This window comes from Mustelus asterias, chromosome 3, assembly GCF_964213995.1.
Source record: "Mustelus asterias chromosome 3, sMusAst1.hap1.1, whole genome shotgun sequence".
Taxonomy (NCBI): Eukaryota; Metazoa; Chordata; class Chondrichthyes; order Carcharhiniformes; family Triakidae; genus Mustelus; species Mustelus asterias.
Window position 1 is genome coordinate 114,616,973 of NC_135803.1, and position 22,965 is coordinate 114,639,937.

At 39.9% G+C, this 22,965-nt stretch overlaps 1 protein-coding gene across 3 annotated transcripts in view; it reads left to right on the forward strand.

The window, feature by feature from the left end:
- Positions 1 to 2,467: 2,467 nt before the first annotated feature.
- foxp1b (forkhead box P1b) overlaps positions 2,468 to 22,965 on the forward strand; it is a 502,439-nt gene continuing 481,941 nt past the window's right edge. For all 3 annotated transcript variants that reach the window (XM_078209450.1, XM_078209454.1, XM_078209451.1), the window contains exon 1: positions 2,468 to 2,605. The gene's annotated coding sequence lies outside the window, so the exon portion shown is untranslated. The remainder of the gene's footprint in view (positions 2,606 to 22,965) is intronic.

Consider the following 22,965-nt stretch of genomic DNA (forward strand, 5'->3'; position numbering starts at 1 on the left):
GAAAATGTGGCTATTAAATGTGGAATTTGCTCTTTGAGAAAATATTTGAGGGCGTAAAGCACACGGGGGTATTTAGAAATCACAGTTGGGTTAACTTTGCAGTGAAGTTTAACGTTTAGATTGCATGCCAGATTTATTGATAGTGATCTCGCTGTTTATCGCTACTCCCCGCTTTGCCATCTCCCAATTGAGTTCAAGCGCCTGAATTCGGAATCGCCAAACTGTCCGCTCGGTTCAGGGAAATTTCCGCGCACCTTCGCCCAACTTGAGGGTGGCGATTCGGATCGAACTGGCGGCGCATTCCTCGCGGTTTGGGGGGAACAAGATCGCACAGCCGGCGTGGGGGGGGGCATTCGGAAATTTGCTCCGAGACGATTCAGGAAACTACGGGCAATTAAGGCACGAACTAGGGTTACTTTCTGCTGAAGCTATTCGTTAGGGTAGGAAAATATCCCAACGATTTTCGGTTTCCACCTTGTTGCCAATAAGCGATTTCAGTTTATTTTGTGTACAATGGGCTAATATTTACACAGCTGGAAAGAACTGCGGGGTTTGCTGGAAGTTCCATGACTCAAAAGTTTTAACCGTTGTGCAGGTATTTGATGTTAAGGCTCTTCTTATAAACACATCTGGATTGGCTCAAACCGAGTTTGTCGCCCATTCTCTAAAATGTATCTGAACTAATGATATTAATAAAAAAAACGTTTCTGGTACAATTGGGATGAAATCTAAATGTGGCAACCATATCATTTGATTCAGACTTGGATATCTGATTTTTGTTCTGTTCAATTATTTCAATTATGACTAGCACACTTCAGGCATGGAATATTTATAATATTCCTAACTTTGTGCCATCTAGTTCTGCATCGGATCGCGTTCAAATAATGCACCCATTGTACATGTATTATTTTCTCCTTGGCGTTTTCCGATGCTTCTACAACCAGGGGATGGCGTTCCAGGCTCTCCATTTGCTCAAATCCATCTCTCAGTAGAACGGAGACGAGAGAAATCCGCCACTCTCCAGCACGGCCACTGATGGCCCCGTAATAAATTAAGCGTCATTTATAAATAAATTTATATCTCTGCATTTCAGTCCTTGATCAAGGACACGCAAGGTTTCAGAAAGATTTCAGTTAAATTGCAGATTAATGTTACGTTCTAGAAGTGTTAATTGGACTACTGAACCGATTCGCAAGCATTTTTCAAGAAAAGAAAAATCGCCCCATCGGGTTCGTAATTAATGTTTTTATTATAAGGCTATCAAGGAAAAAAAACCTGTCGCAGTTTCGTGTGCTCGATTGTTTCAGAAAGAGTTATATATCAATTCCAGTAATCTGCAGAGTCACAATGTATCAGAAGATGGCTCTTAAAAAGGAGACTAAAGGTTTGAGGACTGGTGTCATACTCGGCTATGATGGAGTTCAAAGCTGATCACACCCAGGCAATCATTTCAAAGAGGATCTCTTCCATTCGCCCCAGAGCTGGAACATTACAACAAGATACGCGCAACAGCAACCCACGTTAATAAGCAGGGTGACATACATTGCAAGTTACAAACTTTACCCTCCGCATCTTACCCCCTTTCCAACACAACTTTCTGCTATTTCTTCCCCTTTGTGGAAAAAAAGTCAATGAAGCTAGGGGACTTGTAGCCCCGGTGGTTACTGAATGAGAGACGGAGAGGTTGGGTGGGGGGGTTGTGGATATGGATCGGCACTTTCGCAGATTGTCCCTGTTTGTGTGTGTGTGTGAAATGGTCAGTGAAGTAGATAAGAGTAGGGTTGGCACTCTATAGATTGACACTTTCTACTTCCTGACAGGGTTGTCCTCTTGCTGAACTTTCACCTCCCGAACCCAGCTGCCTTCATTGGCCAGAGAGCAACCGAGCCGAGGGGAGGGGAGCGGAGCGGGAGCGCCTCTCGGAGTCGCTTTAGCTGCTTGGCCCAGCTGTCTGTACACACACTCACACACACACATATATATATATATATAACACACATTCAATATTTTCACAATCACTTTCACTGGGCCGAGCTCCCCCATGAGACAGACAGTGGGGCTTGGGTCTGGCTGTATTTGCTGTTTAATGCCAAACTTGCTCTCAGACAGCAGCAGCTTTCCCTCTTCCCCCTCTCTTGTGTGTCTCTGAAAGCTCTGATACATGTTGTTTACACAGCAGGTGGATATGACGTCAGGGGGCAGCTTGCAGCAAAAAATAACAACATCCAACTCCGCGATTTGTATCTTTCCCCCCTTCCCCCCCTACCCACCCACCCCCCACCCCAAACCAACCAACCACTCCAAAAAAAAACAGCTCCATTAAGTTCGCTAGAATTGCGAATAATGAAAAGTGAAGGGGAAAGCGCGGGCGGGAGGATAGCAAAGGATCTCGATCAAGTGTGAGTTTGAACCGGCTTGCACTGGAGGGATCTGTGTGTCTTTGGAGAAGAGCGGCTGCTCCACAACGTAGTGCCCGAGCGGAGTAATATATTGTTATTTATTGTGTGCTTGTTGCATGCTTTCTCGTACACAATCGCATGTGTGTGTGTTGCAGGGTCAAATTATCTGCTGGTTGCCCAACAACCTAAAAGCTGTACTTTAACTGGTGAGTTTGAATTTGATTCTTTTCTCTCCCCTCTGCCCCTGCTCGCTTTTAGGTTAACTATTTCTGCTTGGCTGGACTCTTGATTTCCTGCAAAGCCCCACGTGTAGTTTGGGGTGTTTTACTGGGGAGGAGGAGGAGGTGAGGGAGGGAGGGGGGTTGTTGTTTGTCAAAGTGGCTTTCGACTCGGAGCTAAACAGTTTGCATTGCCTACACACAAACACACACACACATACACAGAGACCGACACAACTGCTGCTGACCGGGGGTGGGCAGCAGTTTGTGTGTGAGTTTTGAGGTGTGTGTGTGTGTGTGTGTGTGGGACTCTTGTTTCGCGAGAGGTTATTTATTCATCAGTGCGGGCAGTTTGGAAGGAGTTTGAGTTGCGCCCAGGTTTCTCTCTGCCTTTACCGAGGGATAAATGGACAGGTCAGCGGAGACTTGACAAGGATCGAGGGGGTCTCTCCTTTGGGGAGGGGGGGCGGGAGATACGGGGGGGGGGGGGTCTCACCATTCCTGCAAAGGGTAGTGGTGGGTGGGGGACGGGGGACGGGTAGTAGACACACTAACCGCACAGGAAAGGGGAACTCCTGAAACTTTCTTTTTGTCACTTTCCTTTTTTTGGAACCATCCTGTACTTTCAGACCCACGCGAGTTCGCATGGGTGTGATAACCATCGGATTACCCAGGACGGTCATCGAAGTTAGGTGTGGTGGTGGTGGTCGGGGGGGGGGGGGGTGGTATTTAAGGGGCTCAACATTTCCGCAGTCTTATTTTAGTCAAGAGTTTGGCCGATCCGTCCTGCACTGTGTCTTGAGGTTTTGTGTATCAAATATGTATGGAGTGTGTGTGTGTGCGTTGTGGGAGTGGGAGGAGGGTGTGTATGGAGTTAGTGCAATGTATCATCTCCAGCTTTCGAGTGCGTCCCGAATACTTCTTCAGCGCCACTTTCTCCAGTTGGAAGCTCCAATACTGGAAAGTAAGAAAAGCCGCAGCCAAGGTACTGTGGCGGTTTAAACGTCCTGTTGTTTGGCTGAGGGAGAAAGCGTTGCTGGGCAGTGGTAGTCTCCGGTGTACCACACGGCCTAAAGTCTCTCCAACAGCGAGGATGAGCGCAGGTCTCCACCTCTTATCACCCTCGGAAAATAGTAACAGCCTTTATCCACGCACCCACAGCCCCTAACCCCAGCCCAGCGCCTTCCCTATCCTCCTCCACTCCTTCATTCAACTCTCATTGAGAAAGATGCCTTTTCCCTGGGGTGGAGGAAGCGGAGTTCGCTTCCTCACTGTCTCTCAGACTTTGGAGGGGGATGAGGTGAGGTGTCCCTTTTGGGGGAGGTGGGGTTGGTTTTGGTAGCCCCCTGACCCAGCAAGGGCTGGGTGGACAAAGCCCGACCCTTCCCCCCCGCCCGAAGCGCCAGACAAAGATTGTTGTGCGAGCCCCCGGGAGATGAATCAGGCGCCTCCACGACTTTGTTGTTAACTTGGTGTTTGTTTAACTTTTTTGTGTGTTGTTGATGAAAGGAGAGAGCTGGGGGTTGTACAGAATAGCCGCGGAGTCCAGAGGCTCTTTTTTTTGTTATGGTAATACTGGTGTTTACTCAGATCTTCCTCAAAACTTTCCTGTCAGAGGCTCTGGGCTGCCCGTGCACTTCAAGACACTTTATTCCCTCACGACACCAGTAAAATACCACAGAATCAAACAAACCTCACCGTCTGAACACCAATCTTCCATAAATAAATATACATCTATATATCAATTTCTTTTTTTTAAAGTAGTTTTTTGGTCACATTTTTATTCGACAGCTCTACGCGCGGGTCACTCTCTCTCTCTCAGCTGCTCACTGAAAGTTTGTCCGCTTGACTTCGCCGAGTTTTTTGGCGGCTGCTGGGCGGACAATGAGTTTTTTGTGTCTTGACAGCGGAGTTTAAAGAGGACAGCTTCGGTAGGAGCAAGATATTGCATTTTATTAAATACAAATTCACCACAAAGTGACTGTGGAGATGACAAAAGTCAGCCAAGGGCTACTACCCCCCTCAGACCTAGGGACCACTTTCTCTCTCACTCTCTTATTGAGACCCCCTCTTATTACTGAGTTTGGTCATCTCATCTCCTCGGGGTGGGGGGGGCGGGGCTCGTAAGTTGGGAGAAAGTGGGTTGGGGGGGGTGTTTTTAGCAAAAAGGAAAATTAGTGGAATTCAGCCTCCTTCATCTCAGCCAGCGCCTGAGAAAATCGCACTGAGGTAAACAGCCCCGGCAAGAAGCGAGCCTTGACAACCCAGATCAAGCCAGCAGTTGCAGATCAAACAAAGTGTGTGCTGAGCCGTTGTCAAGGGTCCGCTTCTCGGGAAGCTTTCAACCATGTGGTGCCCGGGCACTCCTACACAATCGAGACATCAGGGGGTGAAAGAGAATGTGGAGCGTGGGGGGAACGCAGTCACTTGCTTCACATCAGCCCCCAGAACGTCCCACCCGTCCAAAAAGAGCTTGAAAACTTTCTGCGTTAAGACAAGATTCAACCTTGAGTCACTTCACATTTGAGTCATCAGGATCACATCTGCCTAGTCCATTCTTAACAAGTTGAGGCATAAAGATTGATTAGGAGTTTCTCGTCTTGAGCGTGTCTGTGTCGGCGCTTATACTATATATATATATGCAATGACATAAGCAGTTTTATAGAGACATTTCAGCAACAAAGTCAAATATTTATTAAGTGCATTGCAAGGGTTTTGTCTTTAAGGAAAGGGGTTATGTGCCAGGTACTGACGGTAGATTTTCGTTGGGCAAAACTGTTGAAGTGTAATTTTATTACCTATTGCAAAAGCATGGTTGCAATAAGATTAAGCGGTACTTCACTGATACAAAATACAACATTGCAAAAAAAAGGTGGTGCCACATCTGAAGTATTTATAACCAGATTTAGCATGCACTGATAGTAGCTAGCATCACATTGGAACAAATTGAGACTTGGTGAAGTTTTAGTCATAGCTGGAATTTGCCAGAACTTTTTTAAAATGACAGGGCAGCATTCAGCCAGAGTTCATCTACTTGTTCTAAAGAGACTGACACCAGCTAAGTTTAAAGTTCAGGTAAACAATATGCAAAGTGTGATAAAAAATGTAAAACTAAGTATCAATATAATATCTGCAGAGGTTGATTATCTTAATTTTTATAAAAGTCTAGGTATCTCATATAAAAAAATCTAGCTTTCATCTGAGAAATTGCAATGAGACAGCATATTTTAATAAACCTCGTCTATATATTTAAGTGAAACCCATGGAAGTATATCATGCCTGTAATTTGCTTAAGTGTATACAATTTACTGAATTAAGTTCTTACATTGACACCATTTATAATTACATGAAGTGTAAACAATTTCAAAAGCCAACACCATTTCCTGTCTATAGCTATTATATCCAGTTATTTCTATGTCTGTTTGCTATAATGTAATATTGTAACAGGTTGTACAGGGACTACTCTTTATTTGTAATTGTTAGTGTACTTTAAATTATAAAACTGAATGAATTGGAGAGTAATGAAAAAAGTTGGCAGATAATCGAGAAGGGCTGCCTAAAAAAAAAGTAATTAAGCGCACACCAACTTTGAGAGGAATGTAATGATGTTTTAAAATTTCATCTGTGTTCTTTAAAAGTCATTTGATTTTTATAAAACTGAATGACAAAAAATAATGCTGTGCTTTGTTAGGCAAGATTGGGGTGAGCATATTGAACCTGTCAATCAGTAACAGAGTCTTCCTTTTTGCGGTGGTTGAATCACTTGCTTTGCACTGTTGTGGCTGTAGGTTTGAGTCACAGCATAAGCTGACATTAGAAAATATCAACTGTGTGGTCCAGCGAAGGACTGGGGCCCTACCGGACCATATGAACAATTTGAGCACTCACTGAACTAAATAAAGTTGCACAAACTGAAGATCTGTGATTGAGGGAGCAGTTAGAAACTTTAAACCTTGCGAGTTGTATATTTTCTGAGAAATGTATTCATTTTGGCTATACCAGTAGCACCTCGTGACAATTTACATTAATGCTGAACCACACGTACAATGAAACAAATTGCACTCTTTAAATAGTATAATACATTGACAAGTCTGAGGTGTTTGCAATAATTATTGTTTTACTTCATATATGGTTGGTTAACCTTATTAATGATAATCAGAACAGTTTGCAATTTACGGTATTTCATTTTAAATTATGAATCAAAATCCTTTTTCAGTTGATATTCATTCAAATCAATAAATGAATATCAATATATTAATATTTGACAAATATGCATTTTGCCATGTTGGATCTACATTAACAGCTATTTGCCATTTTATGGCAAATAATCAGTATTCATACCTGTACATAAATTCACAAAATTGCTGGACAAGCAATCCCTAGTAAAAAAGTAATTGGCTGTTAATGAATAAAGTTGGCATTAGATATTAGAGAATTAATGATTTTTGAGAACGGTACATTAGCAGAGTGCTGACAGACCTAATTACATGTAAAGTAAGATGTAGATATATGGTTTTGTATCTGCAGATCAATATACTGTACTTCCCAAAAGAATACCAGATTCTCTAGAGGATTGTTTTAATATAATAGTTCAGTTTGACTGTTTGCCAATGGCCTTTGTCAACCAGCAATAACATTTTGAATAGGTTTTAAACCACTTTCAAATGTTGACAAAGCCAGTATACGTTGTTTTCTTTTTGCTTTTTAAGTATATGAAGTAAATATTTTTCTAAGTTTATTTCCTCCGGATCTATAACAGTGAATTGTTTATCACTTATTTTGGCATCAGGAAGTTTCTTTTGGTATACCACATGGATGTTGTTTAGATGCAAATATGAAAGAAATCTTTTCTCAGTTTTTGCACGCAAGCTGAACTGATAGAGAAAGGGTTAATGATGCATGACTTCTGAATGCCAGCAGCACATTCTGTGAAAACTAATAGGCTTACATGAGAGCAGTTGCAGCTAAAGTACCATTTGATTACTTTCACTCTGTAAAATGGTTGTTTACTGAGATCTGACGGTAGTTTTCATACGTTGAGGTGTGTCTTTATTTTTGAGATTATTAGAACAGTACATTTTAACTCCAGAAGTTGTTTTGATTCATTTATTTGATTTTCCCTATTTGATAGAATATGTAGTCACTTAGCATCAGTTTAAAATCATTGATTTGTTCTATTATTTTGGATGATCAAAAAACAGTTTATTTTGAATGTATCTCCAAATATTTTAAATTCATATTCTGGATTCAAATATTCTGGACTATTCAATTATGGAATCAAAACGTCAGCTCTTTTCTCTCCTTACAGATGCTGCAAGACCTGCTGAGATTTTCCAGCATTTTCTCTTTTGGTTTTAAATTCATATTTGGTTTATTACACACACAGATCTGGAAACTGAGGATTCTGTGTTGAAAATAGATTAAAAACAATTTCATTCCATCTTCGATTATAGTGTTGTTTCACTTGGTTCCAACTGTAGACTAAAAGCTTATTTCTGTCAAATTTTCTAGCTTAAAAAAAACAACTCCATTAGTGTAACAAAGAAAGCACTTAAAATTGTGATTCAGACCCTCTTTAAAAATCTAATGAATTCAAATGTGAGTGTTTGTAAATATAACACTATCTGTTTACACTGTGTCCAGAAGGCCTGCTGGCAATCCATTTATGATAATATGCCATAATAACTTTATTCCATATATAGTCCGAACACAGAAATATTATATATTATTGCACTTTGTCATTATCTATGATTGACAGCCAGCCTTACAGATCCAATGTAAACAGTGAATGTCATTTGCTGCAATGATTGAAGTTTTAACAGCTTCAAAATGGAAAGAATTGGAATTGTATTCTTTTTCCACCCTAAGAGACTACATAATTTTTTGTGGACTGTTGATAAACTATAGTAACGGTTGTGTGGGTGATGCAGTTTTAAGGAGCTCTGCAATGTTAACAAAATCTTACCATATTAAGGGTGGTTCACAAAAGCATATCCAGAAGTTTAACACTTCGTTTCTGTGCATCTAAAACAAGCTTAGTGAATGATTAAAGGCTTGGAAAGCTTTGGGGGAAAAGGAAGCTAAATCATTCCATTGTTACAAACTATATTGCTTAATTTGTAGAAAAATAAAAGTTTCAATTACTGACTTATTGAACTGATTAGTTCTTCATCAAATATGTGAATTTGATGTCCAGTAAATTATCTTCCAATGAAGAGTGTAATTGAGATTAGGATACTCTATATTACAAGGAAATTGATTGAATTCGTTATTAACAGTACCAATGATATTGTATTACAAAGACACAGGCAGAAGGTATACTTTTTAAATGGTTTGTATCATATTTTAAGATGCTGGAATGTCTTCATAGTAAAGTTGAAACATACCAGTGAAACATCTGCCAAGGTCATCTAAAATCTCTTTGGCACCTGAGATCTTGGTTGTCGGGCCAGTAGACAGCACCACTGCATTCACAACAAAAACTGTTGGTATTTCAAACTGAAAATATACTTCGCTTTTACAGGCATTTTCTTTTGAAGGCAAGCAAACCTGACAGAAATATTTGCAATATTATTGTAATATAATGTAATGGGCATCCGTGATTGTTGTCATGTGCCCATTACCATGTCACTGAACCAGTCACACATCCAATGCTGATGGCTTTGGTCCGGTGAGTCAGTGTCAATTTCTAGTCTGATCAGTTGAAGAAATGCTTTTGTTTTAGTTTAAATTAGTTTTTTTTAACACTTAGAAGTAAGTAAATAATAATCAACTTTTCAAATAAGTCACCAGCTTTTGTATTGACCAAACATGGGTTATGTGAAAAGTTGCAAATCTCCAATCGTATACATCACTGCTTAATTTGAATTTGAAAATATTTCCTATCAACTGGGAAATATTAATGTATTTTTTTTAAATGACCAAATCTTTACATTAAGGAATGGAACATAAATGCTTGTTAATTTTAAAGTTTGCCTATACATAGTAATGTATAAGCTTTGAACAATGCTGAGGGACTTTTGCCTGACTGCTTCAAAGCAGGTAACATGCATACAGTAATTTTATTAGTAATCTGTGCAACCTTGATTACACATGCCCTACGTTTGCATTTCACATTGCAATAGATAGAATCAAGCCTTAACCTGGTGACAGAATCTACATTGAGCTTTTAATATTTAACACACTTTGTGTCCCACCCACAACCAAATTAATTGAGATAATTGGCACCTGATTTAAAAAAAAGCTAGCCACTACGCTTATAAAAAAATGCTAAATGCTTGTAATTTGAAAAGCACCTTTATGCTTGAAAAAGCTGTTTAGCTGCAAGCAAAATTTAAAGGTTAGAAACACAGGAACAAGTAGACACGGTTAATCTAACAATGCATTTAACTATTTTAAAGCTCATTTAACACCAGTGAGTTCATTTTGGTTTAGTTTGGTTTTGGAGCACATTTTATGCACATTTGTCATGGTAAATTCCTCCCCCTCCCCTTGAAAAAAAGAATGCAACACTTCATCTTAAATTGACTTTTACACTGCATTGTGCTACAGCTAGTTATTTTAAAACCTGCTTATCAAAAGTTACATTTGAAACCAAATTTATTCTTAAGATTTTTATATTTTGTAGTTCAGGTTAAATTTAAAACCATAAGGATGACATTCTGATCTTCACAGGTGGAGATTTTGTTATGGACTTCACAAAGGCTGCAAATTGTAGGATAAAATGAGTGGTGGTCCAGAGGAGATTGATTTTCTTCTAGATATGGCCTGATAGCTTTTTTGGAGCTTGCTGAGTTAGGCCATTCTGTGCCTTGAGAGGATTTTCCCAGATCTTTCATTCTGGCGTAGTCTTCACTGATGTATCTTTGCAGAACCTAGTGACCAACCCATGTATGTCTCCATAATTTAGGATGGGGGGGGGGGGGGGGGGGGGGGGTCTGTGGACCTGGGTATTTGGAAGTTCCACTGTACTTTGATTCCCAAACCAGAACTTTGATTCCCAAATGTCCAAATATTTGCTTTACTAAGCTCATACCATTCATACAGCGAGACTGAATGTAGCTATATTTGTGAATACCATTTAGATTTTAAATTACTACCAAATTTAAGAAAAAAAGAACGCATACATTTCCCTCACAAGTTTGTTCCTGTCTTTCGTTTACTTACTAACATGGTTCTACTGACACTGATTGACCTTCTTTATTCCTGGTGGCAATTGGCAGTGTGTGAGCTTTAACAGTTTTGACAATCTGTTCCACTGGGGAGACAGGGGTATATCACAGCAGACCCCAGCCTATTTTCAATTGGCTTCCAACAGGGGTCAGTGCTTAGTTGTGTGTTTTCCCTAGCAAAATTTCCCCTCCCTAACCCAGGGACAGTGAAGCCAGTTGTCAGGTCCTGTTGCTTCCTAACTGAGGTAAGCTAATATAGCCCAGCTCGAGGGCTTGGTTCCTTACTGGTCTATAGGACTTGGCTACTTATTGGATAAGTGCACTGAGTGATCAGGAGAGCCCACATAAATGACTTAAACACAGATTGCATATGAAATAGGATTGCTGGCAGGTTGCTTTCATTATGATGTTTCCTTTGGAAAAGTCAATTTGTGGGACAGCGCAGCTTAATAAAAATGCTGTTTGCATGTGTGTAATGTATTAGCTTTTGCCACATTGTCTCTTGTGGTTCCCTGCTAGTCATAGTGTGTTAATTCAACAAGCTCAATATCCGATAGATATCTGTCCAGAACAAATGTGCACATTTGGTTTAAACCTCAGTAAATGGACATCTTGAGTTTTGGACTATGGTATATAAATAATGGAACAAAGGTGCAATTTTAGATTAAATCATCCCTGATAATCAGTCACATAGTGTAATGCAGCTTTTGAACAGCAAATTTAATTACACATATGTAGTAAAATGTATCATTACAGTGTAGTGTACCAAAAGAGATACTCTCATTCTGCAACAAACGTTACGACCATTGTATCACAGTATATAGCATATAAACATCACGTTTCCTACCTCTAGTTGTTCTGAGCTTTTTCTCACAGCAATGTATTTACTGAATCAAAATACTGTTAATCCAGTAGTTTGATTTTGCTAGATGTAGACAGGTGTACAAGATGCCATAATATAAATAACAAAAAGATGTTAACAAAATGCTGAGTGCAATTAATGGGAGTTGTACTTGAAAAGGTAGAAAAAACTTTGCTGTGTCTATTGAGAGGAAATGGAAACTGGGTTCAGTAAGCAACATGAAATTAGACTTCACAGAAATGTCACACTATGTATGTCATTTGTATCTATCTACCTATCTATCTATATATATATATATTACATATAATGTCTGCTGGGAACCACATCTTCCTAACTCACCTGAACATAGAAATGAACAACTTAATTTGTTTTTACTGGTCACTATTCAAGATTAATATAGCTTTTTGGAATCTCTCATTAAATTTCCTTTCCTTGGTTGCTTATCACCTTCCCATTTCTTGATTAGGTCTTTGAATAGGAGGTTGCAGTGGAATAAGTTAGGCTTCCAAAAGCAAAACAGAAAGATGGGAGAGAAAGATAATTCGTAGATTGATGATGGAAATAAAATTGAAAGAATCAAAGCAGTGAGAACAATATTGAATGTAGCAACTGGTAATGGGCGGATTACTATACACTTGTGTTAGAGTCAGTGCATGTTAATTGTGCATTAAAATATAGTCATTTTAAATTGTTTTGAAGATTAAGCAGGATAAATACACATTTAAGTTTATTTATTAGTGTCACAAGTAGACTTAGATTAACACCGCAATGAAGTTACTGTAAAAATCCCCAGTTGCCACTCCAGTGCCTGTTCGGGTACACTGAGGGAGAATTTAGCATGGCCAATCCACCTAACCAGCACGTCATTCGGACTGTGGGAGGAAACCAGAGCACCCAGAAGAAAACCATGCAGACACGGGGTGGAACGTGCAGACTCCGCACAGTCACCCAAGTTGGGAATTGAATCTGAGTCCCTGGTGCTGTGAGGCAGCAGTGCTAACCACTGTGTCACCGTGCTGCCACTGTTATTTATGTAGGGACCTAGCAGCAACTTTTTAAAAAGCTTGTTAAACATCAGTTTGAATCTTTCTCCCAAATTTGCACCAGCTTAACTTCAACAGAATGGTATTCTGAGTTGACCTTAAGAGTAGTGGAAGGAACAGAGTCATAGGCCAGAATTTTACTGCCCTGCCCACCACAGGAATTGGAGCGGACAAGGGGTGGATCATGGAAAGGTCTGTTGACCTCGGGCGGGATTTTATGGTTCCGGGATGAGTGAGGCCATAAAATCCCATTCATAGAGCTTTATAGCACAGGAGGGGGTCTTTCAGCCTGTTGCGTCTGTGCCAGTCATCAAACACCTATCTATTCTGATCCCATTTTCCAGTACTTGGCCCATAGCCTTGTATACTATTGCATTTCAAGTGCTCATCTAAATGCCTCTTAAGTGTTGTGAGGGTTCCCGCCTCTGTCACCCGTTCAGGCAGTGAGTTCCAGATTCCCAGCTCCCTCTGGGTTAAGAAAACTTTTCCTCTAAATCCCCTTACCTTAAATCCATGCCCCCTCTACCAAGGGAAAAAACTTCTTCCTATCTGTGCTCCAGCGCAGGCAATATCCTGGTGAATCTCCTCTGCACCCTTTCTAGTGAGGTGATAGGTGTACAAAGATATTTGAGAAGGAAAGGACTAGGATGCAGCACCGAGAGGAATTAGACTTGTGTATAGAATGGCAAGATGATCACAGAGTAACGATCACATTCCACAAACACCTCATGGATGCCCAAAGCACATATTACCATTGACACCAAGGTCATCAGTCATCTTTCTGTACGGCTACAATTCTTCACTGCAAAGTGATACAACACAACTTCATAAAATATGTTAAGATTGTTATTTGTATTACATTGGATCAGCAGGACTGTTGAAATTAACTACATCTGTTGACATTGAATCAACTATTAGCAATGGAATAGTTTGTTTATTTTTGTCACACATTACTAACGTCAAAATTGTGGAACTAAGAATGATCTCTGAGCTCAGTTGTTAAATTGTGATGTGCCTAACTTCTTCCAAACTCAGCACAAGAATTTCTATTTCAAGTTCAAGAATATTGCATGCTTCCATCAGTTTCTTAGTATGTGCACAGATCTTCTAATTCACTACTGTTTTGAGCAGGCACTTGTTATACATAAAGTTTTCTCATCCTTTTGGTTACTGGTAAATTTTATGGTAATTAGACATAGGTCACAAAGGACCACAGACATTTATCTCCATATTAGAGTTAATTGGTTATATATAGCTTGAGGGATGTTACTTTTCATTTCACTTCTGTTAAATGCAGGGACATCTGTCCACAACTGTGGGGTGGGGCAAAGAGACAGGCCTCCACAAATTACCACAGCCAGTACAGGGATTGAACCCATTAAATGTTGGCATTACTCTGCATCACACTCTAGCCATCTAGCCAACTGAGCTAACAAATAAATTATCCCAAACAGAATAACCAAAGGATTTGCAACCACTTACAAGGCAGTCCCTCTCCTTCAGATAATTAGGTTACACCACTAAACTTCAGCACTTGGCTAAATTGTCACCCTCACAAAATATACCTCGGATTGAAAGATCTCCTGACAGTGCAAAATAAGCAGGCTCAGAATGATTGTGTACCTGAGTTTATAAGATATCCCCAAAATGACAACACTGTTCAGTTGCTATTTTCTGTGTATGGCAGAGTAAAATTTCACATTCACAAGAGGATTGTGGCGATGTATTAATCCTTGCATTCTGACCAATGTCTGTCCTGTGGTGGCAATGTATTTTGTACCTGGTGATAAACCTTTTAAAAAGGTGCGCAAGGACTGCACACCCAAACATTTATTTTACCGCATGCTCCATTTTTTTGTAAGGTGAAAAGCAGAATGTTACCATTATTAATAGGAACCAATGCTGGTTCTTCTGGTTATAATGGCTTCCCACAACTTTATAGGAACCACTTAGAAGAGAAAGCACACACCATTGCAGCATTGTCCCAACTTTTGTGCATTTTAGCTTGTGAAGCATTTGGTTAAGATCTTAGCAAGTAGATCTGTAGTGTTACTGGAGATACATTCTGATTGATCATGCAGTTGTACATTGTTTTTAACTTGTATTTCAGAAACAGCACTGCGTAAAGTTGTATGTTCCTGTGTTTGCATTGTAGATGGGGAGAAAAGCTGCATTTAATGGAAATGACATGAAAAGTAAAATATAAAAGAGAGGAAAAGTAGAAAAAATGGAACTCAAAACAAGGGGTTGGATTTTATGTTGTTCGGTGGGCTGAGGAAAATGGGATGGAAACTGCATGGTCCACTCACTCCCGCTGCCCCTGTCCCCCAGCCTCCATGCCCCCCCCGCCCCAACCCCCACCCCACCAGCTCAGCTCATTCAATCAAGCAAATGGTGGGCAATTAGTGACTCTCTAGTACAAAGGGGGCCACTTAGAGGTGTAAAGGGAAGGGAGCGGGGGGCTCTGGGCCGAGTCAGGACTGTGTACCAAGGCAGAAGGGTAATGCCGCAAATGGGATGTTAGTCATGTTGACAAGTTTAAAGGGTCCTTGCTCTCCAAATGTCTCTTTATATTTTATTGAAGGCTCAAAAATTTTTTTTAAAAAACATGCAAATGTTGCCACCTCCACTAGTAGAATCTGCTGATACATTCAGCCTTGGTCCTGGAGACAAGCCTTTGCTTCCGCCCTTGTGTCACCTTGACATTGTGGGCGTAAAATATTCCTAAACCTTTTCATGGCTGAGGCCCGAAAATGTGGCGAGCAACGAAAAAGTTCAGACAATCGAGTTGTTAACAAACTCAGTAACTTGTTAATTAGTAATTTCAAAATGGTGGGCAGGCTGCCAATTTCTGCACCCGCGTATCTTCTGTAATTTTGGAGACTGCTGTGATGATGTTGTATTGCTGATCTAACATCATAGCACCCTATTTCCTACAGGGGGACAGCCTACCTAATTTGCGGATGTAAAATCTAGCTCCAGGAGAAATAAAGCAGATGGTTTGAATGAAGGAATAGTTATTTTTTAAAAACTAGCTATTCCAAACCTGGCCTTCAGATAGTAAGTAGATCCTTGGAACTTTTACTGTTGGGTTCCTTGTTTATTCTAGGACATGTGACATTCTTATGCCACTAACACAAAACCAGTAACATTCCAAGGGTGTTCCAGCCTTTAACATTCATGACCAGTGCTGTCAAGACATGCTTATTGATTTGTGCATACTCAGCAGAACACAAACAATAGCAGATTTAACTTCTCCACTAGGCTGATGGACAGTTGCCAATCAGTGTGACTGCATTATCCACTGCTTATTTTACTGATTTGATGTCACTTATTGTTCGGAGATGTTAGTGATTAAAGATTTTTGAGTAATTGTGGGTCACTCTTTAGATTGCTGTGCTTTAAAGTCATTGTGATGTCTGATCGTCACAAGCTTAGATCAACACTGAAATAGAGGTCCTTGAAGGTATGATGTTCCAGGTCAGGGTTGTAGTCAATGAGTTACTAAGATTTTGATTTTAATTCAAGTGCAGATCTCAGGTCAGCATGATCATGTTTGAAGAAGGTCGTTAAATATAATCTACATTAATGGAGACTTATTGATGCACTGAGGAGAATCTTCAAATACAATATCAGAAACATATAAAAGTATGCTATTGTACGTTCTGTGTTTTACTTCCCCATAGTCAACTTGTTAAAATGGATGTTGCAATTTATCTGGATTTGCAATTTGATGGAGCAATTGATATTTTAATGATATTTGTTTATACCCTGGATTGTTGTGTATGAAGTAATAGAGTGCAAGACTGTCTTGAAACTGCAGCTTATACACCATTAGATTGAACAATGGTAAATATTCAATAGAAAATATGAATATACAGTAACAGCTGTGATTTATCTTTGCTCTTTGTTTCTTTATATAACTTTGTTTCTACTCTTCCATTCTTCCCCTTACCACACACCAATTTCTGTGCAAGAAACATGAGTGACTGGGAAAAGCAACACCTTCTTGTATTTCTGCAAATGTGCTCTTGAATTGACTGCTAAAGGTTGTACATGTAACTGCTTTTTTGTGAATAATAAAGTGTAAAATAAAATGTTTCCTCTCTCAAAGCTTGTCTTATTTTGGAACCATCAGAAATTTGGGTTGGAATTTAATGCAGAGCAGGGTGGTCCCTGCCTCCAGCTGAAAAGCTGGAACTTGAGTCTGGCCTCCACTTGGCTAGGTCACTCTGCAGTGATTTAATGGCTTTCGGGTTTCACTTGGTTCAGGGCAAGACTTAGTCCCAGCAGAGCCACTCGGAGCCGTGGCCACTTTTGGACTACATACAGCTGAGGAGGCATGGAGCCAAGACCCAGGTAAGTTATGGATTTCGCCAGATTGGCAGGCCCTGGCAAGGGGAGGGAAGGGGGTTTGGGTTCAGGAGGACAGTGGTGGGGAGCACATGGAAAAGGAAGTACAGTGAGGAACTGGGGGCACAGGGTACAAACAGGAGGGACCCCCTTCTCAGGGGCCCTTGGTGATCATCCATTGGCTGTTTACCTATGGGCGCCAATTGATCCAAGCACTGGTGCGGGGCTGGGCTGCTTGATGCCTCCAAACCTGGTAAAATTCCACCCCCACCCTTATTGTGAGGGAAAGAAACGTCGAAAGCAAGTGCCCTGCTACTCTGTGAACTGACATCTTGCATCACTAGGTCTTAAACTTAAAATTGTCAATATTTTCATCATCATTCGCCCTCTTAATCTTAATAGGGCTTCCTTGCCCTTTGGCTCTGTTCTCTCTCCACAGATGCTACCAGGCCTGTTGAGATTTTCCAGCACTTTCTATTTTTGTTTCAGATTCCAGCATCCGCAGTATTTTGCGTTTATCACAGTAAAAGTGCCAGTTTGAATGAGCTCATTCAGGAGCTTTGCTGGTTTTTGTGACACCTGGAGCTGAAGCATTTCCAAAGAAGAACAAGTACTCGGGTATCACAGTATATGCAGTAATGTGCCAGTGTGAATAAATAGCTGAATCAACCGATCTGAGGAAAAATATGCTAATTTTTATATTCTGAATGAATATTGAAAACTCATCAGCTGAAAGAATTGTCACTATGTACTATATTTGTAAAAATATTTCCATTCTCCTCCCCTGAAGGCACTTCTGGTGTGTGTTTCCACAGGTGCTGGCTTTTAAGTGCCTCACCCAAGCAACCATTCCTAATTCATGAGTCCAGACAATGAGTGCCAGCATGATATTGAGTTGTGATGGTATCGCTTCCATCCTTGATTCTGTTCTCGCCTGATATCCATGCAAATAGATCTGGATTATAAGCTCTTCTGCCACCACCCACCACAACCACAAAACCCCTCCCTAAAATAACAGCAAAATACTGTAGATGCTGAAAATCTGAAATAAAACAGAAAAGTGCCTGAAAAGCTCAGTAGGTCTGGCAGCATCTTTGGAGAGAGAAATGGAGTTAGCGTTTTATATTGAAAGTGTCTTCTTTGGAGTCCTTTCGAAGAAGATTCATATTTGACTCAAAACTCCGTTTCTCTCACCACAGATGTTGCCAGACCTGCTGAGATTTTCCATCACTTTTTTGTTTTATTTCACCCCTTCCATCTTTGGATCAGGGAAGCTATTTGTAAACCTCTCATGGGTGTTTCAGCTAACGTGCCATCTTTGGACAAGACTGCTATAGATTGGCAGTCTTTGTATTATTCAGAACTATACTAGATAGTGCATATGTACATGAAGCTATCAACTGAAATTATTTTCTCTACATATTATGATTGCTACTATTTATTTTGATTCAGGATATTTTTGCAATGCTGCATTTCATTAACTCCTTTGCACTAAGGGGATGGGCGGGGGAAGTAGGTGGTAATGACTGTACAAGCAACCCAATATTTTGGTAATGTAGCTAAATAAACATTTTTTAAAAGCCCCAAATCTTTAAGCTGCTTTAGAATCCTTCTTAAATTGGAGTGACAGTCTCCGCCTTTGGTTTCAACCTGTTGAGTCCATCCTCCGTTTCAAAAGACAGTCCACATGCATGTCCGTTCTTGCTTAATAGGTTACAAAATCAGTGCGCAATATCTACATTATGTGCTCTGTTTTCTTGACATTAATGCATCGTTTAGATGTGTTGGGCTGGGCATGTTTCAGTATGTTTGTTTGGGCAGTGCCATTCAGCTCTTCCCCATGCAAAATGGAGGGCAAGCTTCCACCAACAGCTACTCAGAGAGCAATGTGACATATGGTTTCTTGTTTTGTAGAGAATAATTTGCAAATTATTAAATGTATTTCTAACCACAAAGCACAGGATGACTGAAAACGCATTAAAACATAATGAATTTAATGTTGATTGTTTCTGAAAGGTACATTCTGATAGGTACATTACAAAGAGTAAGCTTTGCTTGGTTACCTCGTGTGCTGCATTTATGCTGAGTAGGACTGCCCGATCGTTTCAGAAAATGTGTTTCTAACGTCAACAGATTTGGCCTTTTTTATGTATATGAACTTGGGCTGTTTGGTCTCTCCTTGACCTTCATTAATGTACATCCATTGTGACCATATGTGTACAGATAATGGCTCTGTTTGTGTGTCCCTACAGTGCGACGATTCAGTGAAGGTAGATGTTCCTTGGATGTAGCTGTCAGCTTGAAATTCAGTGACAGTTTACAGTGTACCGCCTCTGAATTGCTGTTGGCTTGAAACCTACCCCTGAAGTGGGGTGACTTTGAAACTCCAAATTTGAAGAGTTTATACTCAGTGCCAAAAATATGCCGATAGGGATATGGGTTTAGTTCTGTCAACTTGACAGGGCAAATGGGGTGTAAGTCAGAAGAACAAATTAGGAAGGGGTTTGTATGCCTGTTCTCAATCATGTCACCAAAAGATTGCGATCATTCAGGCACTGCCCACTGCTGTTAAAACATACAGCTCTGTGTCAGCATGCACCAGATGTTGTAGTCATACTTGTGTGTGACTAATCCTGCAGTCAATCTGAAATGTACCACTCCTCTTTCATAATGTGCAGTCAAAGCAAATTTGTAAAGATCTTATTACTTGAATGAATATTACAGACATTTCATGCTGTACTCTAATGAGTAAGATGTTGCTTAGCTTTGTTTTGTTTTGGAGTGAAAGAGTTTTCTCTGGACCTAAAAAAAGCTCCAGTGTCAGTTATGATTAGGGATTTGAGGATTCATATTTTGATGCTAACGTGACAGGCTGTGGTTGAGTTGTTGAAAATGTGAAAGTGCCTGATACAAAGGAGGTTATAGATACCAGCGATGGCCTCACTGAGTTGATGTTTTACAGAATACTAGGCCCAGTGAAACCCACTTCAAAAGAAGTATTGGTTTTAAAAAGGATGTGTGCTACTCAGGTCACGGTGGTCTGCAAGATTACTGTGCTGCGTCTTTCACATGTGAGGGACTTAGTTAGAATGAAATCACTGCTGTCATTTCACTATGAATCCACGGTCTTGTTATATTGCTGTTTATAGCCTAAGTTGCAAAACATTATTTGGATGACACAGTAGAAATAATGAAGCTGATTGTTCTTTAAGTGTTTTACAGTAACAACAGTAAGTGAATGTTAAGTAAATGATGCAGTTTATTTCCTTACATTTCCATTCCAGCTTGCTGCAGGAAAGCTGCCAGATTTAAATAAGCGGTACCCAGATGGTATTCTTACGCCTCTGAGTTGGTACAGAATCTGTGAGGGAATAACTATGCTGCCACAACAGCTCCTACATGCTGTAGGTCAATTGAGGGGAATGCCTGTTGCTTCTGTGTTTTGCATATGTAAATCTGTTCTGTTTTGTCATTTTAATAAACACAAGAAGCTGCTTTCTCTAGGGGCTGTAAATGAATTTGGAATGCAGCCCAGTTAATGAGGAGTTAGCAGAGGTGTTGTGGTTTGTGAAATGCTGCCACAGCTTGCTTCCTCTGTGCGAACACATTGCTTCCTGGATGCTCTCATTTTCTGTCCCATGCACACACACACACAGCTCAAAGTTGTATTGAGGAAGTTACATTGATAGGCTGCTTCTAAATGGCATAAACAGAGAGGTTAACAAGTAGAAGGTTGCAGAAAGTGATTTTTTTTAGTAGGGCAGAGTGGAATACAGTGCTTTGGACAGGCTGTCTGCCACACTTCTCCGCTCTCAGTCTCATCAGCTGCAGATGTGGCTAGAAGCCGTCTCAGTGAAGTTGTGAACTGTGTCGTCTGTGGAGTTTAACAGCCAACATCTGCTGCAACAGTCTGATGGAAACTACAATGTGGAAATGATTTTTAAGAAAGGGGAATGAGGTCTGAGATCAAGTGGTCCAGCTTGCTTTGTCATTTTCCACATTTAACAGATTTTTGCAGGAACCTATTGCATCATGCTCAACTATTACTGAACACAAGTTTTCATTTTGAATGTTTAATAAAGTATCTGAAACTTAAATTCAATTTTGCAGGGAATTCTGCATGTGTTACATTTGATCTGATAGTTCTATATGCGCCTGATGTCACATATCTGAGGGGTACAATGATCCGATTAGCATTATTATTCACATCATTTCAAGCAGATCTTTTTCTTTTAGGCATATTCATCTTTCAGAATTTTTTTCACTTATTACAAGTTATTTTATAATGTAAAGCCAGATTACTTGGGATTAATAAATACGATACTTTGGAGCAAACTTGTTTTTGTAATTCATTGGCTGTAAAGCACTTTGGGACATTATGTGGTCATGAAAAGTGCTATATATATATGCAAGTTTTTTTGTATTACTATGTTTCAGCCCTTTGGTCATAAAACAGAATCTTTGGAGTTTGCCATTGTAGTGACAGCCCATTGATAAACTTTGAAGGTCATGTGGAACTTCTGAAGACTGCAATATCTAGGACAGTGTTTCAATGTTTGAATGAATCCTTTGCTGAGCGATTATGGCAGCAATGCTCGCATTTACAAATTAAGAAAGTGGAAAAATTGGGAGACAGAAAGATTTGTTTTAAAATCCAATATCACACTGAGGAAATTTGAGTGATATTTGTATTGACTGATCCATTAAACGTTTCTCACTATCAACTAAACCCATTCTTTCGAACAGTTTAATGTGTAAGCTACTGTAAACATGTAAGAAATGTATTTTGATTTTAAGTAAGATTTAAGTGTTAGGCAAATTATGAAGGACTTACCTTTTCCATACTTGTAGGATTGGAAACAATGGGATAGATAAGGTGTTTAATTTTAGTAATACATTAGAACTGTGCCTGACGGTGCTGAGTTTGTTTTGTCCAGCATTATCATGCAGGTGATAAAAGGCCTCAGCGTTTTATTGTTCAACCTGAAAAATGCAAAAATGAAATTATTTAATTGTTTGTTAGTGCAAGATACCACTGGTGTGTAAAGAATGCTCAGATAAACTGAAAATATTGAAGTCAAAGTATGTTAATTGATTTCCTGTGTTTTCTTTTGACTTTGTTTTCTTTTGTACTGCGAATAAACCTCATAACATGAACTTTCTGTGGTTTGTTTCATTTCTTGGTCTGTACTACTTTCTGTCTTTTCTGTGTGTGCCTCACAAGCTGGATAAAGCTGCCATGACATTTTTAAAAATCTGGTGATACCTGACAGAGCAACATATTTTAGAATTGAAGGTCCAGTATGTGTCCTTTTATAAATATTATTGTCTTGGATTTCACATTTTGAACGATGCAAGCTCCTTTTGTAAATTAAGTTGTTTAGTCTGCACCTATGCTGCTGTAATGAAACACATTTGGACTGTCAGTTGTGGGTGACTCCCATGAATACTAAATTATTCGAAAGATAGATGTTTGTCAGGGGCTTTTGAAACTGCAAATGATCACATTCCATTAAGCCAAAAATAGGACATACCTGAAACTACTACAACCTGATTAGTTTCAGTTAACTATTTGAATGCTCCCTCTCTGCACATTTATATTCTGTTTGTTGAATTAAAAATCAAATCAATTTTGCAAATATATCTCCTGAATAATTTGTAATGAGTACTATTTTGGCACAGACCTTAGTGGGAAGAGGCTCTTGCTGAAACAAACCATTTCGAGAGCCATGTTGATTGTGCAGTGTGTGGGGGAGAAATTAAATCCAACGGTGGTATTTAAGGATATAGTTCACTTCTTTTGCTTCTCTTTTATAGCAGACTTAGGATATTTTTTACAATCAGGAAGAACAGACTCAGGTGTATTCTGGGTTTAGAGAATCAGCCAAAGTAACTGAGGCATATGTAGCCGCAAAATGT